The sequence below is a fragment of the Tenrec ecaudatus genome, chromosome 14 (assembly GCF_050624435.1).
Source record: "Tenrec ecaudatus isolate mTenEca1 chromosome 14, mTenEca1.hap1, whole genome shotgun sequence".
NCBI classification, from domain to species: Eukaryota; Metazoa; Chordata; class Mammalia; order Afrosoricida; family Tenrecidae; genus Tenrec; species Tenrec ecaudatus.
The window spans coordinates 33,154,601-33,179,774 of NC_134543.1; the positions used below are offsets into that span (position 1 = coordinate 33,154,601).

The window sequence follows — 25,174 nt, forward strand, 5'->3', positions numbered from 1 at the left end:
GGTTGGTTGTGACCCAAAAGGTCAGCAGTTCAAAACCACCAGCAGCTGCCAGGGTGAAAGGCAGGGCTTTCTACTCTCAGAAACTCACGGGGCAGGTCTACCCTGTCCTACAGGGTCGCCATGAGTCGGCATCAACTCGATGGCAATGAGTTTGGGGAGATACTACAAAAATGAGAAGGAAAATTCCTTCCTCGCTACAAAATTAAATGAGACATATCTGGGGGGTGGGCGGGGTCATGACACATAAGAGACCTTCAAATAAGTAGTTTTTATTTTTCTGTTCTGAAAGCTCTCATCCTTAAACCATGGACTACAAGCCCTTATACTACAGGTGTGTAGTAGCCATCCTGTAATAGGTGAGAAGGCCTCTTGCTCGCACACTGTCCCCTAACAAAGGTTAAATAAAATGGACTGTTGAGGAAAGCATCCGGAATGCCGACCATCATCTCACAAAGTTTGGAGGCACTTATAACTAAGGCCCTGTGCGCGGGGAACTCTGAGGTCAACACTGATCTTGGTTGCATGCCCCAAGATTTTTGTCCTTGGAAGTTCCAAACCCCACATCCATAAGGTGGCGGTTTCCACAGCCTTGGAAACTCACCACTTTGCCAGGGTCTTTTTAACCCTTCTCCCCAAAGTTCACTTTAATGCCTTCTTTTTTACGTGCGAAAGTCCCTGGGTCGAACCTCACCACTAACCTAAAGGTTGGAGGTTCAAGTCCACCCACAGGTGCCTGAGAAACTGGAAACTGCACTCAGCATAGTACCCCATCATCCACAGACGTGGCTGGCACCAAACAGAACTCAGCTGTTAGTTGAATGAAAGGTAAGTGTTTGGATATTTGCTGATACACTTTGCTGATTAATAGTGAGAGGGTTAACGTGTGAATGTCATGCCTTTTCTTGCACTTGGATTCTGGTAGCTGTCGAACCCATTGGAAAGTAATTCTCAAACAATCTAAGCAGTTAAGCATGAGCAGTATGCAAAACAAAGACCAGGTGAAGGTCCCAAGACAAACCAGAAAGAGGCTGGTTGCGGGACAGGTTCTACACACATGGGACCAGGTGTTGAATTCACTGGAGAGCCACAGGGTTTCCCTGCTCCATTCAGAAGGCCCACCAGGGTCCACCTCAGCCACCTTTGATTAACCCTTGTTCATAAGAATAAATAAGGGATTAAGCAAACAAGGGATTAAGATAAAACCAACCCCAGCCATATTATTACACCCCCAAAAAGCCTTATCTAATAAAACAAACTAGAAAATCTCAAGGACTTATTTTAACAAAGTGTTCAAATGTTTAGTTTGGAGAGCTGACCTGTATGTGGAAGGTTTAAGAGGCGGTAACTTGGATTGGTAAATCTACAACGCCCACAAGTCAGCAGAAAAGTTAAAGCATGAAAAAAATGTCATTTTTACTCACCATGATCTAATTCAGGGTCAGCACACTTTTGAGATGAAGAGTCAAACTTGCCCCTCACAATAATTCAAAAATTATGACAGCCACCGATACATTTTTGCAAACAAGTGTAATCAAACAAGTGTAATCACTGAATAAAGTCCTTCACATGTTCTCAATTCTACTTCAGAGCCACATACATGTGTGCACCGAAAGAGCCTCACACGACGCGAGAGCGGCAGTCTGCTGACCCATGGTCTAGCTCAGGTTTACTCGCATGAGCAATTTAATTCTGCTTGATCAATTAATTATATGTTTCCCAGAAGCACACCGGAAAGAACCACAACTGAGTCTGTATTTCCAATTAACTCTAGCTCCATTAAACTCTTGAAAAGTCTGTATTTTAAGGTGCGGGACATGTATTTCAGAACAAAACCAGATGCTGACTTGAGGACAGCATGATGATTTCAGGGCAAGCGACAGAATTCAATGACAGGATGGCGACATCACAGCAGAATCCCATGCCACAAGAGGGGCAAGAAAGCACTTCACCCAGACAATGAATTGACCCGCTCCCCATCTGTCTTCCAGTGGAGGTAAAGTGAAGCTGTTCCTCCTAGAAGACATTTTTCTGTTTACTTCAGGTAGATATAACATTTTAGTATCTATTTTGCCAGTGCTATAAATCTCTCTCACACACACAAACAAACAGGACAGCACCTCAAGCCACCACAGATTCCCCCCTCATTAAGCAGCTTCTCCTCCGGCCGGGAGCCATCAAGCCTTTACTAGGTGTGGCTCTCCCTACCCCAGGCAGCATGTGTGGTGGGTCTGAACCCACCAGGTCAAAGCTTACCTGACTCCAGCCACGTTGTTCTTAGAGGCGGCAAGTCGCTTCCCACTTACAGCGGGGCCCCTATCGACAACATGGCCCAGGTCCTACGCCATCTTCACAATTGTTCTCCTGTTTGAAGGCATGGTCGCAGCCTCTGTGGCAACCCACTTAGTGGAGGGCCTTCCTCTTTTTGCCCCGTCAAGCTCCCCCTCCTAGAAACACTTCAACTTGGGCCTCTGAGCTTCTCTGACCGGAGGTAGCCCAAGTGGATTCAGTTGAGCGGAGAGAACATTCAATGGCAACATGATTTTGACTGTGTGGGGATAGACAAAGGACACACAAAAGTAAATACCAACTAAACCACCAATCCTGACTCCTAGAGACCCTGTAAGGGGAACACTGCTCCGGGGGTTTTCCAAGGCTGTCTGTCTTCACGGGAGGCACCAGCCGCCTCATTCTCCCGCGGCATGGCCGGCTCGTTCCCACTGCTGACCTTGCAGTTAGCAAGCCACAGCACAACCCACCGGGCCACCACGCACGCACACAAGAATTTTTTCCGAGTTCAACATCTCATCCTAAAAAGCTCACTCGTGGACCACCATGCTTTCTTAAGAAGCTGAGCAACAAGATTCAGGGAGAGGATCTTTTTTCATGGTGTTAGCTCCTGTCCAAGTGCTCCGGGAAATGCAAACAGATGAAAGCTTGAAAGTCAGACAAGTCACCCAGCTTTTCTAAGCCTCGGTTTCCTCGTCTATCGACACGGACAATACCTATTATGCATCCTGTAACGAGGAAGGCAAGAGCTCCAAAGGGGAGTTGCAGGGGGCAAATCTGCTCACAGACGTCTTTCGCGTATTGAAAAGCAAGGCTGTCACTTTGAGGACGCAGGCTACGGTATCTTCTAGGGCCTCATGTGCACGTGAAAGCTGGACACTGCACAAGGAAGACGAAGAAGAGTCAATGCGTCTGAACTGTGGTGCTGGAGAAGAGTCTCGGAAGTCCCGTGGACTGCCACACGGACCACCCGACCTGTCTGGGAAGCAGCACAGCCAAAGCCCCCTCAGGGGCCAAGGTGGCGAGGCTTCGTCTGGCGTACTCTGGGCAGGTTGTCGGAGAGACCGGTCCCTGGAGAAGGACATCTGCTTGGTCAAGCGGAGGGACAGCGAGACAGAGGATGGCCCTCAAGGAGATGGACGGACACCGCGGCTGCCACCATGGGATCAGACATAGGGCCAATCGTGAGGGTGGGGCAGGACTGGGCGGGGTTTCCTTCCGCTTGGCATAGGGAGGCTGTGGTTTGGAACCAACTTGGATGGCACCTAAGGAGAACAACATCACGAGAAGGAGCCTAGTGGGTTACACTCTGAACGGCCAACCACAAAGTCAGCAGTTCAAAACCACCAACTGCTCTATAGTAGGAAGAGAAGGCTTTCTACTCTCAGGAAGATTACAAAATCTCAGCTACTCACAGGGGCAGCTGTCCCCTGTCCCACAGGGTCACTGTGACCCGGAATTGGGTCAAGGCCAGTAAGTTTTCACTTGCCTTAAGGGCAAAGTGAGTTCATCTAAGGCAAGAGCCTTAGAGAGCTGGTATGTCAGCAAAGTTCAATGAAGGCTAACAAAATTAACTGAGCACTTTAAAAGCACACAAGGGAAGTCACCTTGCCAGGCCAAAATCCTTCAACAGAGACAGACAGGAAGAGAAACAGCAAATGGGTGGATCGCACTCCATTTCTGGGAAATACAGATCATCACTGAGGATACAAAAGACAGAAACAAGAACCAGGCCCTGGCTTTCCACTGTGGCATGGCACAGGAGGATGAGAAACGACACACCACACGTTCACATTATGCTAGCAAGACCAGCCTCTCACTGGGGAGACGGGTGGAGGGCCTCTGTCATCAGCAGGGCACGGTATTTAACATAAATTACACGTTTAACTGAGAGGGTGCTGGTCATAACAACTCTATTATGAGTCAACAGGCTTTCTGGCATTCCAAACAATAAAGCAAGTCAAACCAACTGCTCTAGAACCAACAGGAATTGTTGCACTGACCGATTCCTCCCATCAGCAGCTCACTTCTGCACTGCACCTGACTGTGCAGAAGACTCTCTCACAGGACCGCAGTGCTCCGACGCCCACTCAGAGTCCCAACAGCCTAGAGATGGACAACCACGTGGTGGGAAGTGCCCGGCACATGGGCACTCAACAATGATGGCAGCCCACCACCCAGAGAAGCTGAACGCGTCACGCAGCAGCAACCGGCGCGTGCGTAGCCCTCTTCAGCTGATGCAGACACCCACTTAACAGGGTGCTGAGGAGCACATCTGGAAGGCCTACAGCGGGAACCAACTGAATCAACATCTGGCTACAAGATGCAGCGCTCAAGAACACATGCCAATGTGCCCACTCCTCTGGGACACACCAAAACTTGACAAAATGAGAAATAAATGGTCTCCGTCCTCAAACAACTGAAACCTCCCAGAGGAAAAATTGTCTGTATTCTCCCCTTGAATCCACGGCCTGTGAGAGGAGACCCTAAAACTTTACCCTGCAGCATCACACTGATAGTCAACAGAAAAATAATCTAAGCAAATTTGACATTCATAGTATCTTGGGGCCAAAATTGGCACGTGACTCAAAAGTATGCAAGCCTAGCTTTGCAGATCACTCAAGCGGAGGGCCCTGAGAACCTGTATGCTTGAAATCTGACCTGTTCCCCCGGGTGATTCTGATACCCTCAGAGTCAGAGAGCCACTAATCTGGAAGTTCCCGCACGGACCATCTGAATGGCCTTTCCAATGGCCCTCTCCACAAATGACCCAGCCCTTCCCATGGGCCCTACTGATGGAAAGCACAGGCTGCCTAGCCCACCGACATAGTCCTACCTGAAAGTCGCTTCTGAGTTCCTCCAAATATCTACAGTGACTCTCCTCATCTGTGTTGTACCTCAGGATGCCAGCGAAGACCAAGGTAATCTCTCTTCCTTCCATGAACTTTCAACTCCTGTGACAAGGGGTGGCATCCGCGGACTCTTCTGTGGGCTAATCAACCCTGATGAACTAGCATTAATTAAGTGCCAAGCTCTTTAAAAATGCAAGACAGCACAACACTGTTTGAGCAAAGAGTTCTCAGGAAAGACTTCAATGAGGGTGGGCCTTGAGCAGGATGAGAAACGTAAGAAAGCTCGAGTTCAGGGCGTCCTACTGCATCATTGGTTTCTGGCTGGTGCAAACAGTTAACATACTCAGCTGTTGACCCAAAGGTTGGAGGTGCAAATCCATCCACGTGACACCCTGGCCATCTATGTCCCAAAAAAGCGGCGCTTGCAAACCACAGCACACAGTTCTACCCTGACCCGCCTGGATGGGGTCACCGTGAGTCAGGGCTGACTGGTTGGGAACTGGTACTGCTTCAGAGGGAAAAGAGAAAACAAGACACTGATAAAAAGCATGACAGGCAGGAAAGGAATGAGAGAGATAAGGCTAGAGATGAGCGACTCAGATTTCACTCACTTCTTGAACTGAAGAGAACTAAAATGAAAGAAGGCACAAAGGAAATAAAGACAGAGCGAAAGGGGAGGAAGCCAGAATGAGGAGAGGCGCGTCCTGGAGACGCCAAAGAAACCCGACGAACCGAGGGAAAGACCAAACCGACCCACAGTGGAGGCACGGCCCGCCGCGGGGGCGAAGCCCAGACAAGGCTCAGGCCAGTGGCGGAAGGAGGGGAGAAGCTCCGACAGAACGAACGGTCAAGCAGGAGAGTGGGGCTTCCGGTAAGGCACCGCCCCACCCGAGTTCCTGGGACTGGGTGCGGCACCGTGAGCGCTGCCTTCGAAGCACACTCAGACCAGATAGACTGGAGGACACAGCAAGGGGTTACGTCCTCAGTATGTATGTATGTATGTGTGTACATATATACATACATACAAGGGGTTATGTACTTAGTGTATATATGTACATATATGTATATACTCAGTATGTATGTGTGTACATATATACATACATACAAGGGGTTACATACTCAGTATGTGTACATGTACATATATATACAAGGGGGGGTGTGTGCATGTGTGTGTGTGTATATATATACCAACAAAAAAGGAAACGGCAACGCACTGGGCAGAGCAGAGCTATCGTAGGACGCATTTCCCCCACCAATGGAGCATCCAGCAACTTCCTCTGAGTTGGTGCACCCAGCGGCTCACCTAGGAAGGTATTCTCTGGTCACTGAATTTTTCATAAAAGCAGTTTCCCTCAAACCTCGTTTTTTGGGATGGACGATTTAAAAGAACAGCTTGTGGCTGTGAAGTTTTCTTTCCTGCACTGGAAAAATGCCTCAGAAATGTACTGATGTTAAACACGGCTTACAAGGACAGAACTATGGGAAAAACTCAAGTGTCCGAGTGATTTTCTCATTTGAAAAAAGGTGAAATGTCTATTGATGACAAAGCTTGTTCTGGACATCCCAAACGGACAAAAACGTTGACTCCGAGTTCATTTGGAGCTCATGCCGCCAGGTCAGAGTTAATGAGGCTTTCGAGCTTGCGACGCTCAGAAGACTGCCTCACAGCACTGGACCAACAGGCCTGATACGCGGCAGGGGGTACACTGGGTTTGCCACCACAAGGCCATCTCAGTGTGCTGGTTTTGGACAAAAAAAACCAGCATGCCTCTCTTGCCCCACACACCTGATTCATCTGAGCTCGCGCCATGTGACGTGTTGGTTTCTGAGAATGAAGAGGGACACGCAAGGACAGTGATTTGAAGACAGAGAAGAGGTGAAGAAGAAAAACAAGGGAGGTATTATCAACCAATCAAACAGATGCATTTGAAAAATGTTTCCGAGAATGGAATCGCATATTTGATCAATGTAGTAAGTGTTATGGAGAGTACTTGGAAGGCGATAAGGTTGTTTTGTTTTTAAAAAAATCCGTTTTTTTCTTGGGGCAGTACGTGTGTGTGTGTGTGTGTAAGAGAAAGAGAGAGAGAGGGGACTACGAAGTCCTGGTGTGTGTGTGTGTGTGTGTGTGTGTGTGTGTGTGTGTGTGTGTGTGTGTGTAAGAGAAAGAGAGGGGGGGACTACGAAGTCCTGGTGTGTGTGTGTGTGTGTGTGTGTGTGTGTGTGTGTAAGAGAAAGAGAGGGGGACTACGAAGTCCTGGTGTGTGTGTGTGTGTGTATGTGTGTGTGTGTAAGAGAAAGAGAGAGAGGGGGGACTACGAAGTCCTGGTGTGTGTGTGTGTGTGTGTGTGTGTGTGTGTGTGTGTGTGTGTGTGTAAGAGAAAGAGAGAGGGGGGGGACTACGAAGTCCTGGTGTGTGAGTGTGTGTGTGTGTGTGTGTGTGTGTGTGTGTAAGAGAAAGAGAGAGAGGGGGCAGGGGGGACTAAGAAGTCCTGGTGTGTGTGTGTGTGTGTGTGTGTGTGTGTGTGTGTAAGAGAAAGAGGGGGGGGGGACTACGAAGTCCTGGAGCAAAGCGCTGGAAGAAAGCAACAGAGCGAACCTCAACACAGGTGGGGGCAAGAGGAGCCAGCAATCCCAGTGCTGAGTGCACGTCTCATCGATTAGTGCCAAAATGGTTTCATTGGTCAGCAAAAGCTTCACACTTCACTCTCATGGCTACAAATGCAAACAGTAACTGGGCAGCTCTGCTGTTTTCTCTGGCCCCCAACACAGCGATCCTTTTGGTGCCTGTAGACCAGGGAATTATACCTGGTTTTGAATCTAAAATCTGAAACATTACCGGCCAAGTGAAAGTTACTTTCAACTGGACATCCCCTTATAGAAGGGTCACGGGGAGGAGATGAGCCAATCAGGGTGCAGTGTAGTAACGATGACATACAATTTTCCTCTAGTTCTTTAATGCTTACCCCACCCCCACTATCATGATCCCAATTCTACCTTACAAATCTAGCTAGACTAGAGGATGTACGCTGGTACAGATAGGAACTGGAAACACAGGGAATCCAGGGCGGATGATCCCTTCAGGACCAGTGGTGAGAGTTGGGATACCAGAAGGGTGGAGGGAGGGTGGAATGGAAAAGGGGAACTGATTAGGGATCTACATATAACCTCCTCCCTGGGGGAGAGACAACAGAAAAGTGGGTGGAGATGTCAGACAGTGTAAGATATGACAAAATAATAATCTATAAATTATCAAGGGTTCATGAGGGAGGGGGGAAGGAAGGGGGGAAAATGAGGAGCTGATGCCAGGAGCTTAAGTGGAGAGCAAATGTTTTGAGAATGATGAGGGTAACAAATGTACAAATGTGCTTTACACAATTGATGTATGGATGGATTGTGATGAGTTGTATGAGGCCCCAATAAAATGATTTTTAAAAAAGAAAGAAAAATGTGCTTTGAGAGCTGTTCCCAGCTAGCAGAGAACCTCCACATGGATTTTAAAACCAAAATGATCCACACCATTCAGGTTTTTCAGGTTTAACAATTCAGTAGATTCAAGCAGCTCTGTAGCCTCATTAAAAAAATAAAAAAATCTTTTAAAAAATTTTTTTAATAAAATAAATAAAACTGAAGATCAAAAAAACACTTAGGAGTGATACATATGCCATTGAAGGCACAAACAAAAGAAAAAACAAACTGGACATTATCCAAATTAAAAGCTGTCATGCATCAAAAGATACCAACAAGAAAGTGCAAAGACAATCCACAGAATGGGAGAAGAGCTTTGCCAGGTATCTCTCGGATAAAACCTTTACTTAGAACATATGAAGAACCCCGATGGCCAAGCAATAAAGAGCAGTAGCTCAGTTTAAAAAAACATTGGGCACAGGATCTGAGTAGATGATTTCTCCCTGGAAGACAAGTAGTCCATCAGCCAACAAGATGCTCAGCAGCTGCAATAGCCCTTCTAGAAAGGCGAATGAAAACCAGTGTTGCCACTTCAAACCAAAATGGCCAAGATCCAAAAAACAAAAGGCAGCGAGTGCTGGAGAGGATGTGGTGAAACTGAGCTCTCATCCACTTCGGCAGCGCCTCAAAGATAAAACCCAGCCGTACCAGAAACTCAAATCCACTTCAATCAATTCTGACTCAGGGCAACCCTATAGAAAGAAGGCTTCTGAGGCTGTAACGCTTGACGGTATCCATTAGTTTCATCTTTCTCCTGCAGAGAAACTGGTGGGTTTGAATCGCTGACCTGGCAGCAGCAGTCCAACACTCACCCGATACCCACCAGGACTCCCCTTTCCTTATCATCTGACCCAGTACCTCCCCAGTCCTCGGGACATTACAGAACGGAACGCAGGAATGCAAACTGAGTGCTGCCCACCAACGTCCCACAGCACTAGTCACCACAGCCAAAGGCTAGAAACAGCCCAAGTAACAGTAACAAGGGATATAAACAAAACATTGTCCACACAGACAATGGAATATTACTAAGCCATAAAGAGAAATGAAGCTCTGGCACATGCTACAACATACGTGAGCCTTAAAAACATCATACTGAGGGAAATCCAGTCAGCCACAAGAGGGCAGATTTCTATAATCCCCTTATATAAAATAGGCAATACAGCCTCAAAGTGGGTACCTGCAGTGTGATGGAGGAGGAAAAGGGAAGTCAGGGCTGAGAGAGGCCAGACTTTGTTCAAATCAAACCAAACTCACTGCCATCAAGTCAAGGCCGACTCACAGCGACCCCACTAGAAGTACCCTGTGAGTTTCCCAGACTGTAACTCTTTACGGAGTAGAAAGCCCCATCTTTCCTCCAAGAGTGGGCTGCTGGGTTCAAACTGCTGGCCTTGCAGTCAGCAGCCCCCCGTGTAACCACGACACCACAAGGGCCCCCTCACCGAGTTTCTGGTCACGGTGGTCCAACAGTTGGAAAAGAACAGATGACGGTGACACAATATGATGAATGTAATTAATGCTACTAAATTATACATGTAGAAACTCCTGAAATGGTAAACTGTTTGTTACCCACGTTCTTACAATAAAAAAGAAGAGGAGCACTGAAATATCAATGCATGAACTTTGAAAACAGCATGCTAAGTGAAAGCAGCCAATCACAACAGACTACAGATCGTCTAATTCCAGCTACAGGAAATCTGCAGAACCGGAACCGGAAAATCCATAGAGAAAGTAGATTCCAGGCTGCCTGGGGCTGGGAGTGCTTGGGGAAAAGGAAGAGTGAGTGCCACGGTTTCTTTTGGGGGCACATGGACTATGGCATGGTTACACGTCTGTGAATACACAAGAAAACAGAGCCACATGTGTTAAATGCATGAATAGTACTTCATGGGAATTATATCTCAGTAGAGATGTTGAAAACAGAAACAGAAAATAGTAGGAATACAGTTACTGAGATGGAAGAAACTTAGTCTCTCCCAGTATAAAGGACTATTACTCAACTTTATATAAGAAGCCAATCAATAAATCAATCAACCAGTCAATAAATAAATAAGAAGCCAAAGGGGAGTCATGCAAGACACTTCAGAAAGACATAATTCATTTTTTTAGGGCATAAAACAGCTGAAGCCTGGGGAAGATAAAGATTTACATGTAAGATCCCCCTAGAATCACTTCATGTGAATCTGGTCCCAATGTCCTAACACGTATCAAAGGTTGGCATTCTTTCCCACGACTATGCCGTGCCAGGTGACACTGAGCTGGACCTGCATTTCAGATCCTTACAAGTGGGATTCACTATTGTGCAATAAGCCGATTCACTGCAAAGTAAAAGATTATGTCACTGAACGTGGAGGAAGATGGGTAAAATCTATTTGATGGATGTGAAGACCTGACAAAACCCTCCCATGGAAGGGGTCCACTTACTTCAAAGATGAAAGATAAGCTATTCAAAAATAATTTGTCTCCACAATACCCACGGGAAAACTGGCTCCCGTGACTCCTTCCTTCCTTCCTCGGGCTCGGATACGCAGATGGTGTTCCCAACCGTTGGCCGGCAGGCACCAACAGTGAGGTCGGTGAGCATGGGCACTCCCCGTCTTCCTAAGTCAGGACACATGTAAAGGCCCAAGCCAATCTTGAAGGAACGAGGAGGGCACTGCAGAGAAACGGCGTTTCTGTGCAAAGCCCCCGTCCCCACCACTGACCGCCTCTCGTTATGGAAGAGGTTCCCGCAGCAGAACTGCATCTGTGGGAAGGTAGCAATTAGAAGCAAACACCAGACTTCAAGGATACAGCCATTTACTTCTAATGAAAGACATTTCATGAATTCAAAAATCCCTTTGATCAAAATAGTGTAAGACTGATGCTTTCGCCATTTCACTTGGACCTTAAGCAAATGTTTACACGGTGGGTTCGGCTATATATTTAACGTGTATTTAATCTGCCCATAAAACATTTTAAAAGCCTCTCAAAACCGAACTTCCTGCCATTGAGTTGGTTCTGACTCGGTGATCCTACAGGGCAGGGGAGAACTGGCCTGGGGGGTTCACGACCACGTCTCGCTACAGGAGTAAAAAGCCTCATCTTCCTGCCTCAGGGCGGCTGGCAGTTTCGAACTGCTGACTTATAGGCAGCAGCCCAACATGTAACCACTGTGCCACCAAGGAGCCTTCCTAAAAAGGTACTGTTCTGAGAAAACAGAGGTACTAATGAAGGTGCTGCTTTGGTTCTGTTCACTGACCCGGAGACAGGAAGCCCAATGTGAAAGGGGGCTCTGAGAAGGCAGCCTTCCCAGCTGAGTGAGTCCCTTTGCCTTGAGGCCATGAAAGACAGACTAGTCCAGGTGTCCAGTTCACCCAGCGGGTCTCCACCTTCCTCGTGTCACAACCCTCTCAGACAGTTCCTCGTGGTGGTGACCCCCCTCCCCCCCCCCAACCATCCAATTATTTTTGTTGCTACTTCGTCACTGTCGTGTTGCTACTGTGATGAATCGGGTGACCCCTGTGAAAGGTCGCAAGAACCCCCAAAGGGGTCACGACCCACAGGTTGAGAATCGCTGCTTAACCTGTGGTTGCATAGGCTCTCAAGCACTGGGCATCTTCAGACTCTCGCGGGAGGGCTGCAATGGGGAGCTCTCCCAGGAGCAGCCTCAGAACGGCAGGAGGAGGCGGACAGAAGACGTTGCCACCTTTTCAGAAGTCCCACTCTGGAAGACAGATGCCAACTTCCCACCATACGGCAGGGGGGGGGGCGGGGGGGGGGGCGGGGGCGGGCTCAAAAAGCTCGCGGGAAAATCCCATCATCTCTTAATTCCATTTTACCAAGAACTCTGAAGCTCCCTTTAGACTTTCTAACCCAGGGGTAAAATAATCCCAGCAGATAAGGCACTTAAGATGGAAACCGGAATATTTTCCAGATGGAAAAACCTCCACTACAAGCCTTCGCCTTGGAAGGTTTTCACTTCTCTTAAGTCTCAACTGATTCCACGAATGCCAGGAGCAGGTGGTACCCCATTTGACAGGCGAGAAAACGATGTTCATGGAGATGGACAGAATTTGTCCCACGGGCTACTAGACATTCTACCCTGATGTCTACTAGCATCCCATAGCCAACACCCAGCCCACTCTCAGCGGCCCTCCAGGCCCCATTATTCCAGCGGCTCAGGCCCCAGACCACAGCAGCGCATGCACCCCTCCACGCTCCCTCAGCCCTCAGCACGCCTGGCACTGGGTCGTACTGGAAGCTGCCATCGAGTCAGCTCCAACTCTCAGCAGCCTTGTCTGCACTTCCCGTCGCTTCTGCGGCTGCATCCTCCTCTCTAACCAGGTGAGTTTAAGAAGCCCCCAGGTTTGCCTCCTTCACTCAATTCACCCTTACACAGAATGTGCACCTCTGAAAAGACATCACATCAAAACCTGCTGCACACAGCCCTGCACTAGCTTCCCGGCTCCCTCGGGAGTGTCCCAGGCCATATCTGGGGTGAGAAGAGCACCTACCAGCGACAAGGTGCTCAACAAACACAGGGGACAGTAAATGACAGAAAAACCTCACGTTGCAAACGTACTAATACAGAGCCAGAGGCTGGACTAGAACAAATCTTCCGGGGTTCAGGCCAGACTTTCAACAGCCAACTTTCCAAGTTCAAGAGAACACTTAAATTTTTCTTGGCATAACTGGATCTTACAAGTCAGTCTTACTTTACTAGACTGACTGACTTTCAGCTGACACGTTCAAAGGAAGCTAGCCGTTTTCTAAGGCCAAATGTCACACGCGGTGCTCTGAGTGTGGCACACTGGGCAGGGCAGGTGAATACCAGCTTGATGATCAAGACCGTGGCGGTCAGCTGTGCAGTGGGACTCTGCTGAGGCCACTGACCGACGACCTCATGCATGCACGACCGGGACATGTGGGCCAAGGAGAAGGGTGACCAGCACGTCTACATCCCCCACAGTGGCACCACACTAATCACCTGAAAGGGGACCGGTTCCTAACACGCTGCTGAGGACAGCAGGCAGATGAAGTGCACGATTGGGCACTGCCTAAAGTGTAAAGGAAAGACGGTGAGTTGAGTTTAAATGTAGATTGTTTTCATGCCGGGATGAGATAAATGCTAAATGTTGTGGATTTTTTCTCTTTTATGTTTTAAGAGTTATAAACAAAAGCTCCTGTCTCCTATTTCAGCTCTTTCAAGAAACAGTGCTACAAACCCATTCCTACCGAGTCAATTTTGACTCACGGTGACCTGGTAGAACAAACCAGAACTGCCCCCCGTGGATCCTGAGGAATGGGAAGCATCGTCTTTCCCCCACAGGGCCACTGCAGGACCAGACTGGGTTCAAGCTGCTGACTTTGTGGTCTCAACACGTAACCCACGAGGCCGTCAGGGCTCCTAAAAAAAGCTTAACAAAACCACAATGTCAAAGTCACAGAATTTTAACTCTTAGCCTTCGCCCTTTTACAACTCAAGGTAGTCTAGTATTAGGGTCTATGGTGAACCCTGGATTTGCTGAATTGATGAAATGAGGTAAGATCCAGAGGCTATATGACTCCAACAGCCTCAGTAAATGGAAGAATCCAGGATTAACCAGAAGTAGGTTCCTAGATTCGTATCCTGACCTTCTCTGCATGTGGATGTGGCTGTGGAAGTGGAGAAAACCAAGGTTTGAAAGTGTTATCTGAGGCCCCAGAAAAACCTAAACCAGAATTCACTAAAGCTAGTTCCCTTTAGTTTTCTTACTTAGAAAGGCACTTGATAAGATAAATTTCATCATGGTGTTATCTCCTTGGCGACCAAGAGGCAGCGTGGTCTCCTGTTTCTTCCTCTACAGACGGTTCAGTATAGGGTGAGATTCACTGTAGGAAACTCTGTAGTATTTCAAGGCAAGCGTTTTGCGTCAGAAGTAAAAACAGATCGCCTTTTTAAAGAGAATCTCACCACAAAGGTCACCTTAGTGAGCGCATCGGACACCCCAAAGCAGGACCATTCCTCTTTGCTCACCAGCAGCCCGGGCCAAGCCCAGGCACAGCACACCGCGTGGCCGTCGTGGGCCCCTAACTCTGGGCAACACCACGTGCACCGGGATCAGACTGTTAATTCTGAATTTTCATTATCGGGTGATTTTTTTTGGAAGTCCAGTCCCAAACCTTGCTTCCTCGTCTTAGTCTGAATTCGCCACTGTTTGCCGGCACCTGAGCAAGCCTCCCTGGCACAAACGTAATCACTGCGCGCAGAGGGCCTTCCTCCGCCAGCCATCAAACCTGGGTCTCCCGTATCAAATGTGAGAACTCCACACTGAGCCGCAGCTGGACAGAGGGGACATGATAAATACTGAGTAAAGAACGAGGAGACGACTACTCCAAGCCTCACTGGGGCAGACACAAATCTAACCCATCAGTATTAACCAATCTTTCCCGAAGGCCAGATGCATGCAGGCATACAACAGTTCTCCTCCATGAAAATCTGCAAGACCAGGGCAGAGCCCAACAAAAGGGCTCCCTTATGATGAGCAAAGATGTCGAACATAGCCTGGGATGTTCAGTACAGCTGCCATTAATTTGCTGGTCTGGTCCAACCTCGCGCCTTCGCTTCCCCCTCCGCAACCCAGTCGGGCTGATGCGCTGTTCTTTGTGCTTCCTAGGAAATAAAAGACCACGGAAACTAAGCGTTCTCCCTGAAAACATGGCCTAGTCCTATTCAACCAGCAGAAACCCCTGGACTGAAACAGAGTCTGATCCAAGAGAACTGGATCACTACGCTATTAGGAACAGTACTTCGAGAGATTCTATGCCACTTCTCAATTATTCGACACCTGTTGTTGCTGCGAGGCACCGTGACGTGGGTTCTGGCTCATCGAGAGTCTAGACACCGTCGTGGGAACGGTGTCTACTACACACTGCCCAGTCCTGCGCCTTCCTCCCAACCCTTATCAAGGGTGAGACCCCTGTGGCAACCACTGGGCCAATCCATCTTGCTGAGGGCCTTCTGCTTTTTTCACTGATGAAAAGGGAGCATGATTTCCTTCTCCAGGTCTGATTCAGCACCGAACAGAGGATCATTTACTAACCTGAATGTCTGCGGGCATGTTCTGCCCCCACTGCATTAGGCTAAGCATTCTGACCCTTTTAGTTTCTGGCAGTCATTCCCAGACTTCTTCCAAATTGTTTTTTAGTTTTTTGAATCAATGGGATTCAATATAGGATTCGGAGGCTCTCCTTTATCACCCATCAAGAATAGAACTCTTTAATCACCAATTAGCTGCTTTGGCTACTTCCTGGCTTAAGCCAACTACTTCTTTACCTTACTTACAAGCATGGATCCAAAGATTACATAAAAACTATTGCATGCCAGCAACAGGCCTAGAAAGCTAGTGAGCAGCCATCTAAGGTACTACTACCGGTCTGTCTGTCTATCTGAGAGAGAGAGAGAGAGAGACCAGAGGAAAGACGAGTGATGAAAATCAAAGGAACATGGGAGCAATAAGTCCAATGGACTAATGGGGGGCATGACTATCAGTCACTATGACTCTGAGACCAGGAGAACTAGATGGTGCCCAGCTACGACTATCAACTGCTCTGAAAGGGATCACAATCGAAGGTCCAGGACAGAGTGGGAACAACACTCAAAAATCACAATGAGACCAGACTATTAGCTAACCAGAGACTGTTGCGGCAGTCCCTGCGACCACAGCCCACGGTCACCCTTCAGGTCTGGAAGTGGACTCGTCCTCACTGCTCAATCTGCTGTCCAATGCCTACAAAGGGAACCATGACACAGAGAGGTATGCATCTCTGAGAGTCAAGTCAACCACTTGAGATCAAAAGGGCAGCATGGACCCCAGGGGTCGGCAGAGAGGGCTGAATGGAGAGAGCATGCACAGGGAGGAACGTGGAATAAGTGATGTGACACAGAGGGGATTGCGATGAAGGACATGAGACCAAATGCCCCTGAACCGGCGAATGTACGCCCTGACGATCTGCTCTGTACACTTCCACCCCATTCACGGCACGTTTTCTAAAAATCAATGCAGTCTCCGACTGAGCAGCTGGTCCAGCCACCCATTCACCTCATCATCAAACAGGCCCCCCCGCAAAGAAGAGCCCCAGAGATCACCGAGTGTCTCTGCCCACCCTGACTGGCACCCTCTTCCAGAAACACCCTGGACAAGCTGGAAACTAGTACATGAGGGTGCAACCTTGAGAATGGCCTTCAGAACAATCCCACCGCAAGTGATTATTAAGGCTGAGTGGAGACTGAGTTTTTAATAAGCCTTTTCTGTGGATCCTATAGCTATTCACAACCTGTAATTTATCTACTGAAATGTTGTTCTGATGTGAAATTATTAAACCTCGTTTTCAATTACAAAGGATCAGTACTAACATCCTAATTTTGAAAGTAAAATAAAGTAACAGGGAGAGTCTGAACAACTCACAGGCATTTCTCACATGGGAAAAGAGCCAGGGGTTAGGAACCACCAACTGTCAAACCCCAGTCCTGCCCGGACAGACACACTCGCCACTCATCAGATGCCAGCTCCTGAGACAAATTCAAGTCTAGCAAAGTATACCGCTGGGACCTTCCGAGGTCTCCCTGGAGCTGCTGAGGCATGGCCATGCCAGGAAAGAGAGACATAAAGTGCCCAATAGCCCTCATTTCAATGCTACAATGTGTGGTTTGGAAAAGTTCTTGGAAGTATGATTAAAATGAAGACATAACCCTGTGCTTCCTGTAAGAATATGGAAATATACTGGTTTTCTTTCCACTTCTTTTCCCAAGTGCAAACAAGAGAAGCATCAATAGAAGTTTTGACAAATTCGGTGAAAGTCTGAGGCCACCCCACCCATATAGGCATTTCCTAATGACTATTCCTTTCCTCTTAGAGGCAGGGTATACTTTAGTCACTGGCTGTTTAGTTGAGAACATCAAGAACTGGAAAAAGAAAAAGTGAAAACAAACCATCAGTCAATCCTGAGATTGTGCGAATAATCATCTTAAAAGGGCAGGCGAGGTGGTAAGGTGTTCCTACGACAGAAACCAGAATCCGTATCAAGACAAAGTAAGGAGCCTCTGGCACAGTGGGTCAGTGCTGCTAAGCAGAGTGTCAGCAGATCAAGCCCACCAGATGCTGCCCGGGAGGCAGATGAGGCTGTGGTTTCCGTAGGGCTCACGGGGCAGTTGTACTGCGCTATCAGCTCTGAGTCAGAACCGCCTTCATGGGGTGCCACACCAGCAGACAAAGCAATCCAGACAAGTCACTCTAAATAGGAAGGAAGAGAGTCACAGAAAGTCAACATCTAGCCAAAGCCAGAATGACAATGCTCAGGTCTGCGTAACTGAAAGATGATTATTCAGAATATGACCTTCTGCTTCTTACTTCTCAAGAGCTTTCTTTTGAACCATTCAAAATTCATTGTCAAAGGAAACAAGATGCTGGGAACTTTGGGTAAAAAGAAAGAGAGGAATAACCCAAGTTAATGCTTGCATCTGTGAATTCCATTTAACCTCAACCTGCTGGGGGGGGGGCAGAAGGAAACCTGAAGCCCTGGCTGGCTGCCCTGGCTGGATGTCACATCTGCTCAAATTCCCTCCGAGTGACCCCTGGGCTGTGCAAACCAGCAGCCCTCCGTCCAGGCCAGGACTCTCTATGGAGCAAGCACACGTTCTCTCCTGGCCTGTCCTGCTCTGGAAAAGGGGAAACCTAGCATCATGTAATTACGTTTCCCACACTTGAGAGCTAGACATGCTGCAACCCAAATTAGAGGGAGAACTTAGTGCAACATGACTAGCAACAAATTCGAAATCTACAGGCTAAAAATTCTGATCCCAGACCTGAGGCAGAGGGAAAGGAGCTCACCTCACCCAGGGGAGTGGCACACTCGCCAAGGGGCTCCCCAAGGAAGGACGAGCCAAGGAAGAAGCCCTGACGGCCTTTTGTCCACTGCCATCGGTCACCTCTCAAGAGATTCTGTCTGGCAGGCACTCAGGTTCTCCGTGCAACTGAGCTCACCTATCTTGCTGAGAGCAGAATAGAGCAGAGAAACTGCCCAGGCATCCCGGAATCTCCGAAGACATAGGTGCCAGTCCTTTTCCTTACCTTGGGGAATCAAGAAACCCAACCACTCTCGCCTGACTCCATTATGCATTCAAATCACCTGTGTTTAAGAGAACCCGAGCAAAGGGACTGTCCCCCATGCTTGTAGCAACGTTTTTGGTTGTTTTTGTAGTTTACAGAGCTATCCTCTGAGAACAATTGATATGCAACCTTTGAAAATCCAACGGCCATATAAATGTTTGTGTCTGTATACTTCGTCTTTGTTTTAATTAGCTAGCCACAGAAGGGGTAAAAAAAATTATAAGCAAAAAAATCCAGTGAGACGCACTTATGTCCCAAACCAAAAAAAAAAAGAGCTGCCCAAGTGCAGCTGGCTTGTCAACGTAGCTCCTGACTGCAGCCAGACATAAAATTTAGCAGGAGCATTGACGGCTCAGTCCTCCCTGGGACAAAGGGAAATCCCTTCACCTAAAGGGCTGTCACCCAATTGGCAGGGCTCTCCTCCTCTCCTGGCCAAGACGACTCCAGTGGAAAGTGTAGGGTGGTGTCATAAACCGGTCACGTTTGCAGCAGGAAGCTCCAACATTCCTGGTTTTATGTGTAGGGATCCCTCCACCTGACTAACTACATGTGTCTCAGGAGAAGCACAGAAAAATCACCAAAGCTCCCGGGAAGAGGCACCTGCTTTACTGCACAATGTGAAATAAGTTTCAAAAGTGGGGGAGGGGGGCCAACTGCATTCAGTCTGACTGTTTTAAAGAGCTTACAAGAATAGTTGGATACTCTGAACAAAGGAAACCAAACTCCAAACTCACCACCATCGAGTCACGTCCGGCTCACAGAGACCGTACAGAGTAAAACTGCTTCTGTGAATTCCAAAGACTAATCATTATGGGAGTAGAAAGCTTCATCTTCATTCCCCAGGAGGGGCTGGTGGTTTCAAACCTCTGACCTTGCAGTTGGCAACCCAACTCAAACTAGTAAGAGTCCTTAAAAACGTAAAATAACCAAAGGGCCTTGCCATGTAGAGAAGTTGAAGTTCATCATTTTTTTTTCCTTAACTTCACAATGTAACTTATGCCAAAGCTTGGTTACCAAACGCTACTGTTTTCAGAGCTTTGCTCAACCTTGATGTAAATTATGTTTTGGTTCCTTAAATTCTGCCTCTTCTCAGTTTAGCAATTCAATACCCACAGAACACTGAAGAGAGAAGGGAAATGTAGTCAAGAGTAGGTTTAAAGCGTGTGTGTAGGGGAGGGTGTCCCAGTAGTCAACAGAGGACTAAAGTCCATCTGAAAGCCTGCCTTGCAATCACTGCCTGCTCACTAACTAGTTCTGTAACGTCTTCACTAGTGTCTTCAACTTCCACGTCTTTAAAATGGGGCCTCAGATAAAATTCCCTTCTAGCTCCAAGAACGCATGAACTGGCCACCACAAAGTAAGAAAATGCAGCGTAAACAGGATTTGACTGTTTCAGAATACTGCCACACGTGACTTGTCCCAGCAGGTCTGTGACCCCAATGCTGAGCCCATCCTCGCCGAAAAAGACAGACACTGAGAAGACGTTCAACTACTTCTCAAACTCTCGCGGATAAAAACTGGCAAACCTGGGGACAACACTGGGGTCCAGGAAACAATCACCTGCAGTGGGAAACGTTTATGGCAGCATCTGGCCGAAGTGGGAAAGCTTACTGCCAATAAAGTCACACTAGCCTGTAAGAACAACTTCCCAGATTGAGGCACTCGATGAACACTCACGGCCTGAGCCAAAGGCTCAAAGGGTTAGGGGTATTATAAATGCTAGGAAGAAAAGGTGAGAACAAGACTGTCTGAATCTGTTGTGACATTTGAACTCATGGCGGGCCAAAAGGGAAAAAAAAAAGATGCCCGCTCCACCACAGTCTGTATATCACAGAGTCTGACTTGTTTTCCATTGAGAAAATCCAATTTCATCAGTGAACCAAGACTCAAGTCTCCGCTGTTACCTGAAATTTGTCAAGCTATTCACATGAGATGTGCACTGATGAGGACCGAGAGCAAAAATAATGCAGCAAAGAGCCAAGTGGTCCATCATACAAGCATTCTGACATCATTTCAGCTCCCACACTCGCAGCTTAGAGACACAAAACACGTACCGAAATCTTCAAGTTGCAACCCAAGGGCGAACATACACATATCTCAACTCAATTCTCAGTCAACCAAGATCTCCCAAAGCCTACCAAACTGCTAATCCCAAGTGACCCCTCACTGATTCCCATGCCAACCCTCCTGACCACCACCACAAACGAGTTTTAAAAAAGTCACGGGCACAGGTTATCAGGGGTAATTCAAAGCAAAACTGAAGTAAACCAGAAAACAATCCTGCAAGAATGGAGTTAAAAGGATGGCAATAAAATTTTAGGGAAGTGTTTGGGAATGATTACCAAGAGTTAAAGTCAACTCTGCCAGAGAAACCTACAAGGAAGTCACAACGTCCACTGCACCGGACTGCACCTTCACACAGGAGCAGCAGCACCAGGAGGGGCAGGGACGTTCACCGCAGCAGCCCCTACTGCCGGTCTTGAGCCACCTGCCAAACTCGTTCTGTCTGTCTGCCAGCTGAAGAAATTTAATGATACAGACAACTTCAAGCGTCCTTTCTGAATCATCGATGACAAGAAAACAAGATGTCCACATTCATCCCCTACCCCCCTCTTAGTCTTTTGTTCCAAACCATAAAGCAAATCACCCCCTAAATCATTTTAATGCACTGTTAATTAATTGCTAATGCTTTGGCATAAATAATTTGGTTCATGGGGAAAAAAATGTTCTAATATTAACATCCCACTTCATTACCAGTATGTCATGTAAGAGTCACACACATCGGTGATCCTCAATCGCTTGATTTAAACCTGCAGTCTGAGGTTAAAGAAGTCCTGGTGCTGTTGTCGGGTAGGCTGCTAACCACAGGGTCGGTGGCTCGAACCCACCAGGCACTCCAGGGGAGAAAGCCGAGGCTGTCTGCTCCCTTAATGATTTAGTCTTGGAAACCCATGTAGTTGGAATCAATCCCATGGCGGTTGTTATCTTAGGTTACCGCTCTTATCACCATCAGCTTTCCCCTCCCCCTCCTTCTGGTAAAGGGAGCTTAATTGAAGCTGAGGGAAAAAAGGAAAGTCATTAAATCAGGATTACAAAGTTACCAAACGGGTCACAGGGAATGAGTCTATGGGACTGACTCTTGTACTTTTCCAAAAGGTCCAGTCAGGGAACATTTGCGTTGGAAGACTTCATTAGGAGAAAACAGGAGAAAGTTGACACTCAACACCCACAGAGTACCAGCACAGAAACAAGGGCTCTGACTCAGAGTTTCAACATGAAAGGTGAGCTTTATGGAGGAACCGCCAAACCCCGGTTCATCCAGATAGACCTGCAACCTGGTGAAAGCCGACACCTTTGCGATGAATTTGCATCGCATCCTTGGGTCCCAATGTAGAAATACAATCATCAGCTGCTGATACGAATTTCACTGAATGCGCCTCCAAAGGAGCCTACCAGAAAACAAATCTCTACAGCAAATTCCGTCTGGGAGCCACCAGTCCCCCTGACTGACCCCTTCCTTCGAAAGACGATCACCAACAACTCAGTTAAACATCTTCCTGGGAACTGAGCCGTTTCCCAGTCCCTCTGTTCTGCAATCGGCAGGCGCCCAGGATATTCCAACCAGCCCAATCCGAATCCTTCTCCACCTCAGAAATGCCATGGGGCGATTAAGGGGCCTTGAAAATTCCCTTTAAGGTGGTGAGAGAAGTTGGAAGCAGATGGGGTGAGACAGGAAAAGTTATTTTCTGCAGCACCCTAGCCCTCTCGCGTTTTGCTGGCTCCTGAGAAAGCAGGGCTGAGCATCCCGGGATTTCACGGTCTCCAGCCCCCCGGGAGGGAAAACAACCGCCGGCGCAAGCTCTGAATTGCTCCCCTCCCTTTCCCACGAAGAGACCACTGGGGCTGTCCCTTCGGGCACTGCCTGCAGAGCGCTCACCCAGGTCACCTAAGAGGAAGGAAGGGTCGCCCGGAGGCGGGAGCCGCGGAGTGGGCGCAGCCTGCCCGGCCCGGGCGCGAGTCTCCGGGCCTCTCGCGGAGGCGCCCGCCCGGTAGGCAGTCCTGCAGCTTGGGGTTCCGAGGTGCGTTGGCGCGCGCCGGCCGCGGCAGAGCCAGGTCTCGCCCTCCCCGGCCGGGCTGCGCTAAGCCACGCACGACCAGATCGGAAATAAAACTTTCACCGGCCTCCCGGGACGTGGACCCCGGGCCCGGCCAGAAGCCGGGAGGGGGGCTGTCAACAGCCGCGCAGCCCCGTTCCCCTGCCCGGACCCGGCGCGCGGGGCCACTTACCGCTGCCCCCGGCCTCCCGGGGCCGCCGCGCGTCCGGGGCCCGTCCGCCGCGCGCCCTCCCTGGGGAGAAAGAGAAACCGGGTAGACGGCCGGCCGGCGCGCGCTCCCTGGCCGGCTCCTCGGCGGAGAGACGGGCGGCGGGGCCGGGGGCGGGCGCCGGGCGGAGGGGGTGGAAGCCGCCCCGCGCCCGAGCTGGCTCCGAGGCGGCCCCGGAATGCAGGCTGCGGCGCGGCGCGCGGGGGCAGCGCTCCCGGAGGAGTCCAGGGGGAGCCGCGGGAGGTGTCCTCGCCCGGAGCATCAACTATTGTCTGGGCGCCCGGGCCCCCCGCTCGCGCCGCCCCCGAGGCTCAGCGCCCCCCATCCCGCCGCCCGCCCCCGGGAAAAGGAGCCAGAGGGGGCGGCCAGCCGGAGCAGCGAGTGCGGGGTGAGGGCCGGGGGTCCGAGAGGGGCGCCCCGGAGCGGGGAGGTGCGTGCGCGTGGGGGAGGGGACAGGTAACTGCCAGCGGGGGCGGGGAGGACCGGTGGGGAGGGAGCCTCCGAGGCGGGAGGGGATGGAGAGGCTGGGGGGTGGGGTGGGGGGGCAGCCTCCGGGGCCCAGACCTGGCCCTCCCCGGAGCCCTCCTCCCGGGACTCGGCGTCGCACGGACTTTTTCGCTCTCTTGCTCGCGCACGCACTGAACTCGCTCACAAAGTTGCCGGCGGTGGCGACGCTGCACTCGCCCTTCCCCTCCCGGCCCGGCCCCGCCTCCCTGCCCCATTCCTTCCCCGGCTTCCCTCCCTCCCTCGCTCGCTCGCTCGCTCAAGTCTCGGGTGAGCTCACCGCCGGGCGGCTAGGCGCGGCGCGCAACTCTCGCGAGAGAAGCGGGGGAAGTCGGAGGAGTAGGAAGAAGGGGGGGGCGGGGACCGCGGAACTCCTGGTTGCTATGACGACGACAAAGCCCTGGATTCCTGTCTCCTGCAGCGAGCTGAGGCAGCTAACGTGGGTGCAGAGTTTTCAGCCTGCCCCTGCCTTGGCCCGACAGCCTAATGGTGGGGAAAGCGAGAGCTCGAAGCGGAAGGAGGATTAGGAAAGCTATTAAAGAGCCATCTGCAGAGAGCGGCGACGTGAGAGCTGGCCACATTTGGCAAATGAGGATCGTGGGTTTTTAAGAGGCTTGGGTGCAGATCTCTGCCCCCAATTGGCAGGCCATGTGCCTCCCATAGATTCAGTTGTTCAATCTTCTAATTTCATCTCCCAGCCGCCACTGCACACGCTCCCGCCGCCCCACCACAAGACGGTGGAGGTACACCGGGCTCCTGGAGGATCTGCCTCATCCCTGCGCCTCCACAGCCTTGGTACATGGTAGACATGTACTTACTGTGTCCTCAGATAAATGAACGCAGTGGCCTGTCCATGTCCTTGGAGCTTACCTTTTTATCCTGTCCTGGAGAGTATTTACGCTTGGACTGGATTTCTGCCCCATAGGCATGTTTTTATTCCCTTAAACTATCACTCTATTTCTGTCTACGCCATCTCCTTCCCCACCCCACCCCCATGGTTTTACATCTCCTCATCTTTGTACTGTTAAAGCCCTATTACCCACAGACTGCCAGAAAAGCAAACAATTCTATCACAGAGGAAGGACAGGCAGAAAACTCTTCAGAATCAAGGATGGTGAGACTTCGCTTCAACCACATGGGGCATGTCATTCGAAGAGACCAGCCAGTTCTGGAAAAGGCCACCTAGCTTAGTAGGGGGTCAGCGTAAATGAGGTAGAGGCTCAAGGAGATGGACTGACACAGTGACTGTCACAGTGGGCTCCAGCAGTAATGATGGTGAGGGTGACCCAGGACTGAACAGTGATTGATTCTGTTGTACATTCAGTCACTATGAATCCGCACGTGGCAATGAGACACTGGTGGGGGAGGGGCATATTGCTATAAAACAATTTTTAAAGAAATCATTAAACATTTCAGTTCAGCATGATATTCCTAATGTCTGATTGTTGTTGCTGCGTGCAGTTCACTCCATTTTGACTTAGTGACTTCTTGTGACAGTAGAACTGCGCCATTTTCTAGGCTGTGATGTCAACAGGGACACATCACCAGGCTCTTTCTCCTGGATCCACTGGGACAGGTTAGAACCACCACCCTTTTGGCAGCCTCAGAGTGCTTAAG

The 25,174-nt window shown here is 49.4% G+C and overlaps 1 protein-coding gene across 24 annotated transcripts in view; it reads right to left on the minus strand.

The window, feature by feature from the left end:
* The window catches only part of SIPA1L1 (signal induced proliferation associated 1 like 1), a 335,625-nt gene extending 311,900 nt beyond the window's left edge, over positions 1-23,725 (minus strand). For 14 of the 24 annotated variants that reach the window (XM_075531746.1, XM_075531737.1, XM_075531743.1 and 11 more), the window contains exon 1: positions 23,018-23,572. The gene's annotated coding sequence lies outside the window, so the exon portion shown is untranslated. Of the gene's footprint in view, positions 1-2,253; positions 2,273-5,122; positions 5,687-23,017; positions 23,573-23,617 lie in introns of those variants that run through there. The other 10 variants (XM_075531736.1, XM_075531745.1, XM_075531744.1 and 7 more) reach the window with 6 other exon arrangements.
* Between the last annotated feature and the right edge of the window lie 1,449 nt (positions 23,726-25,174).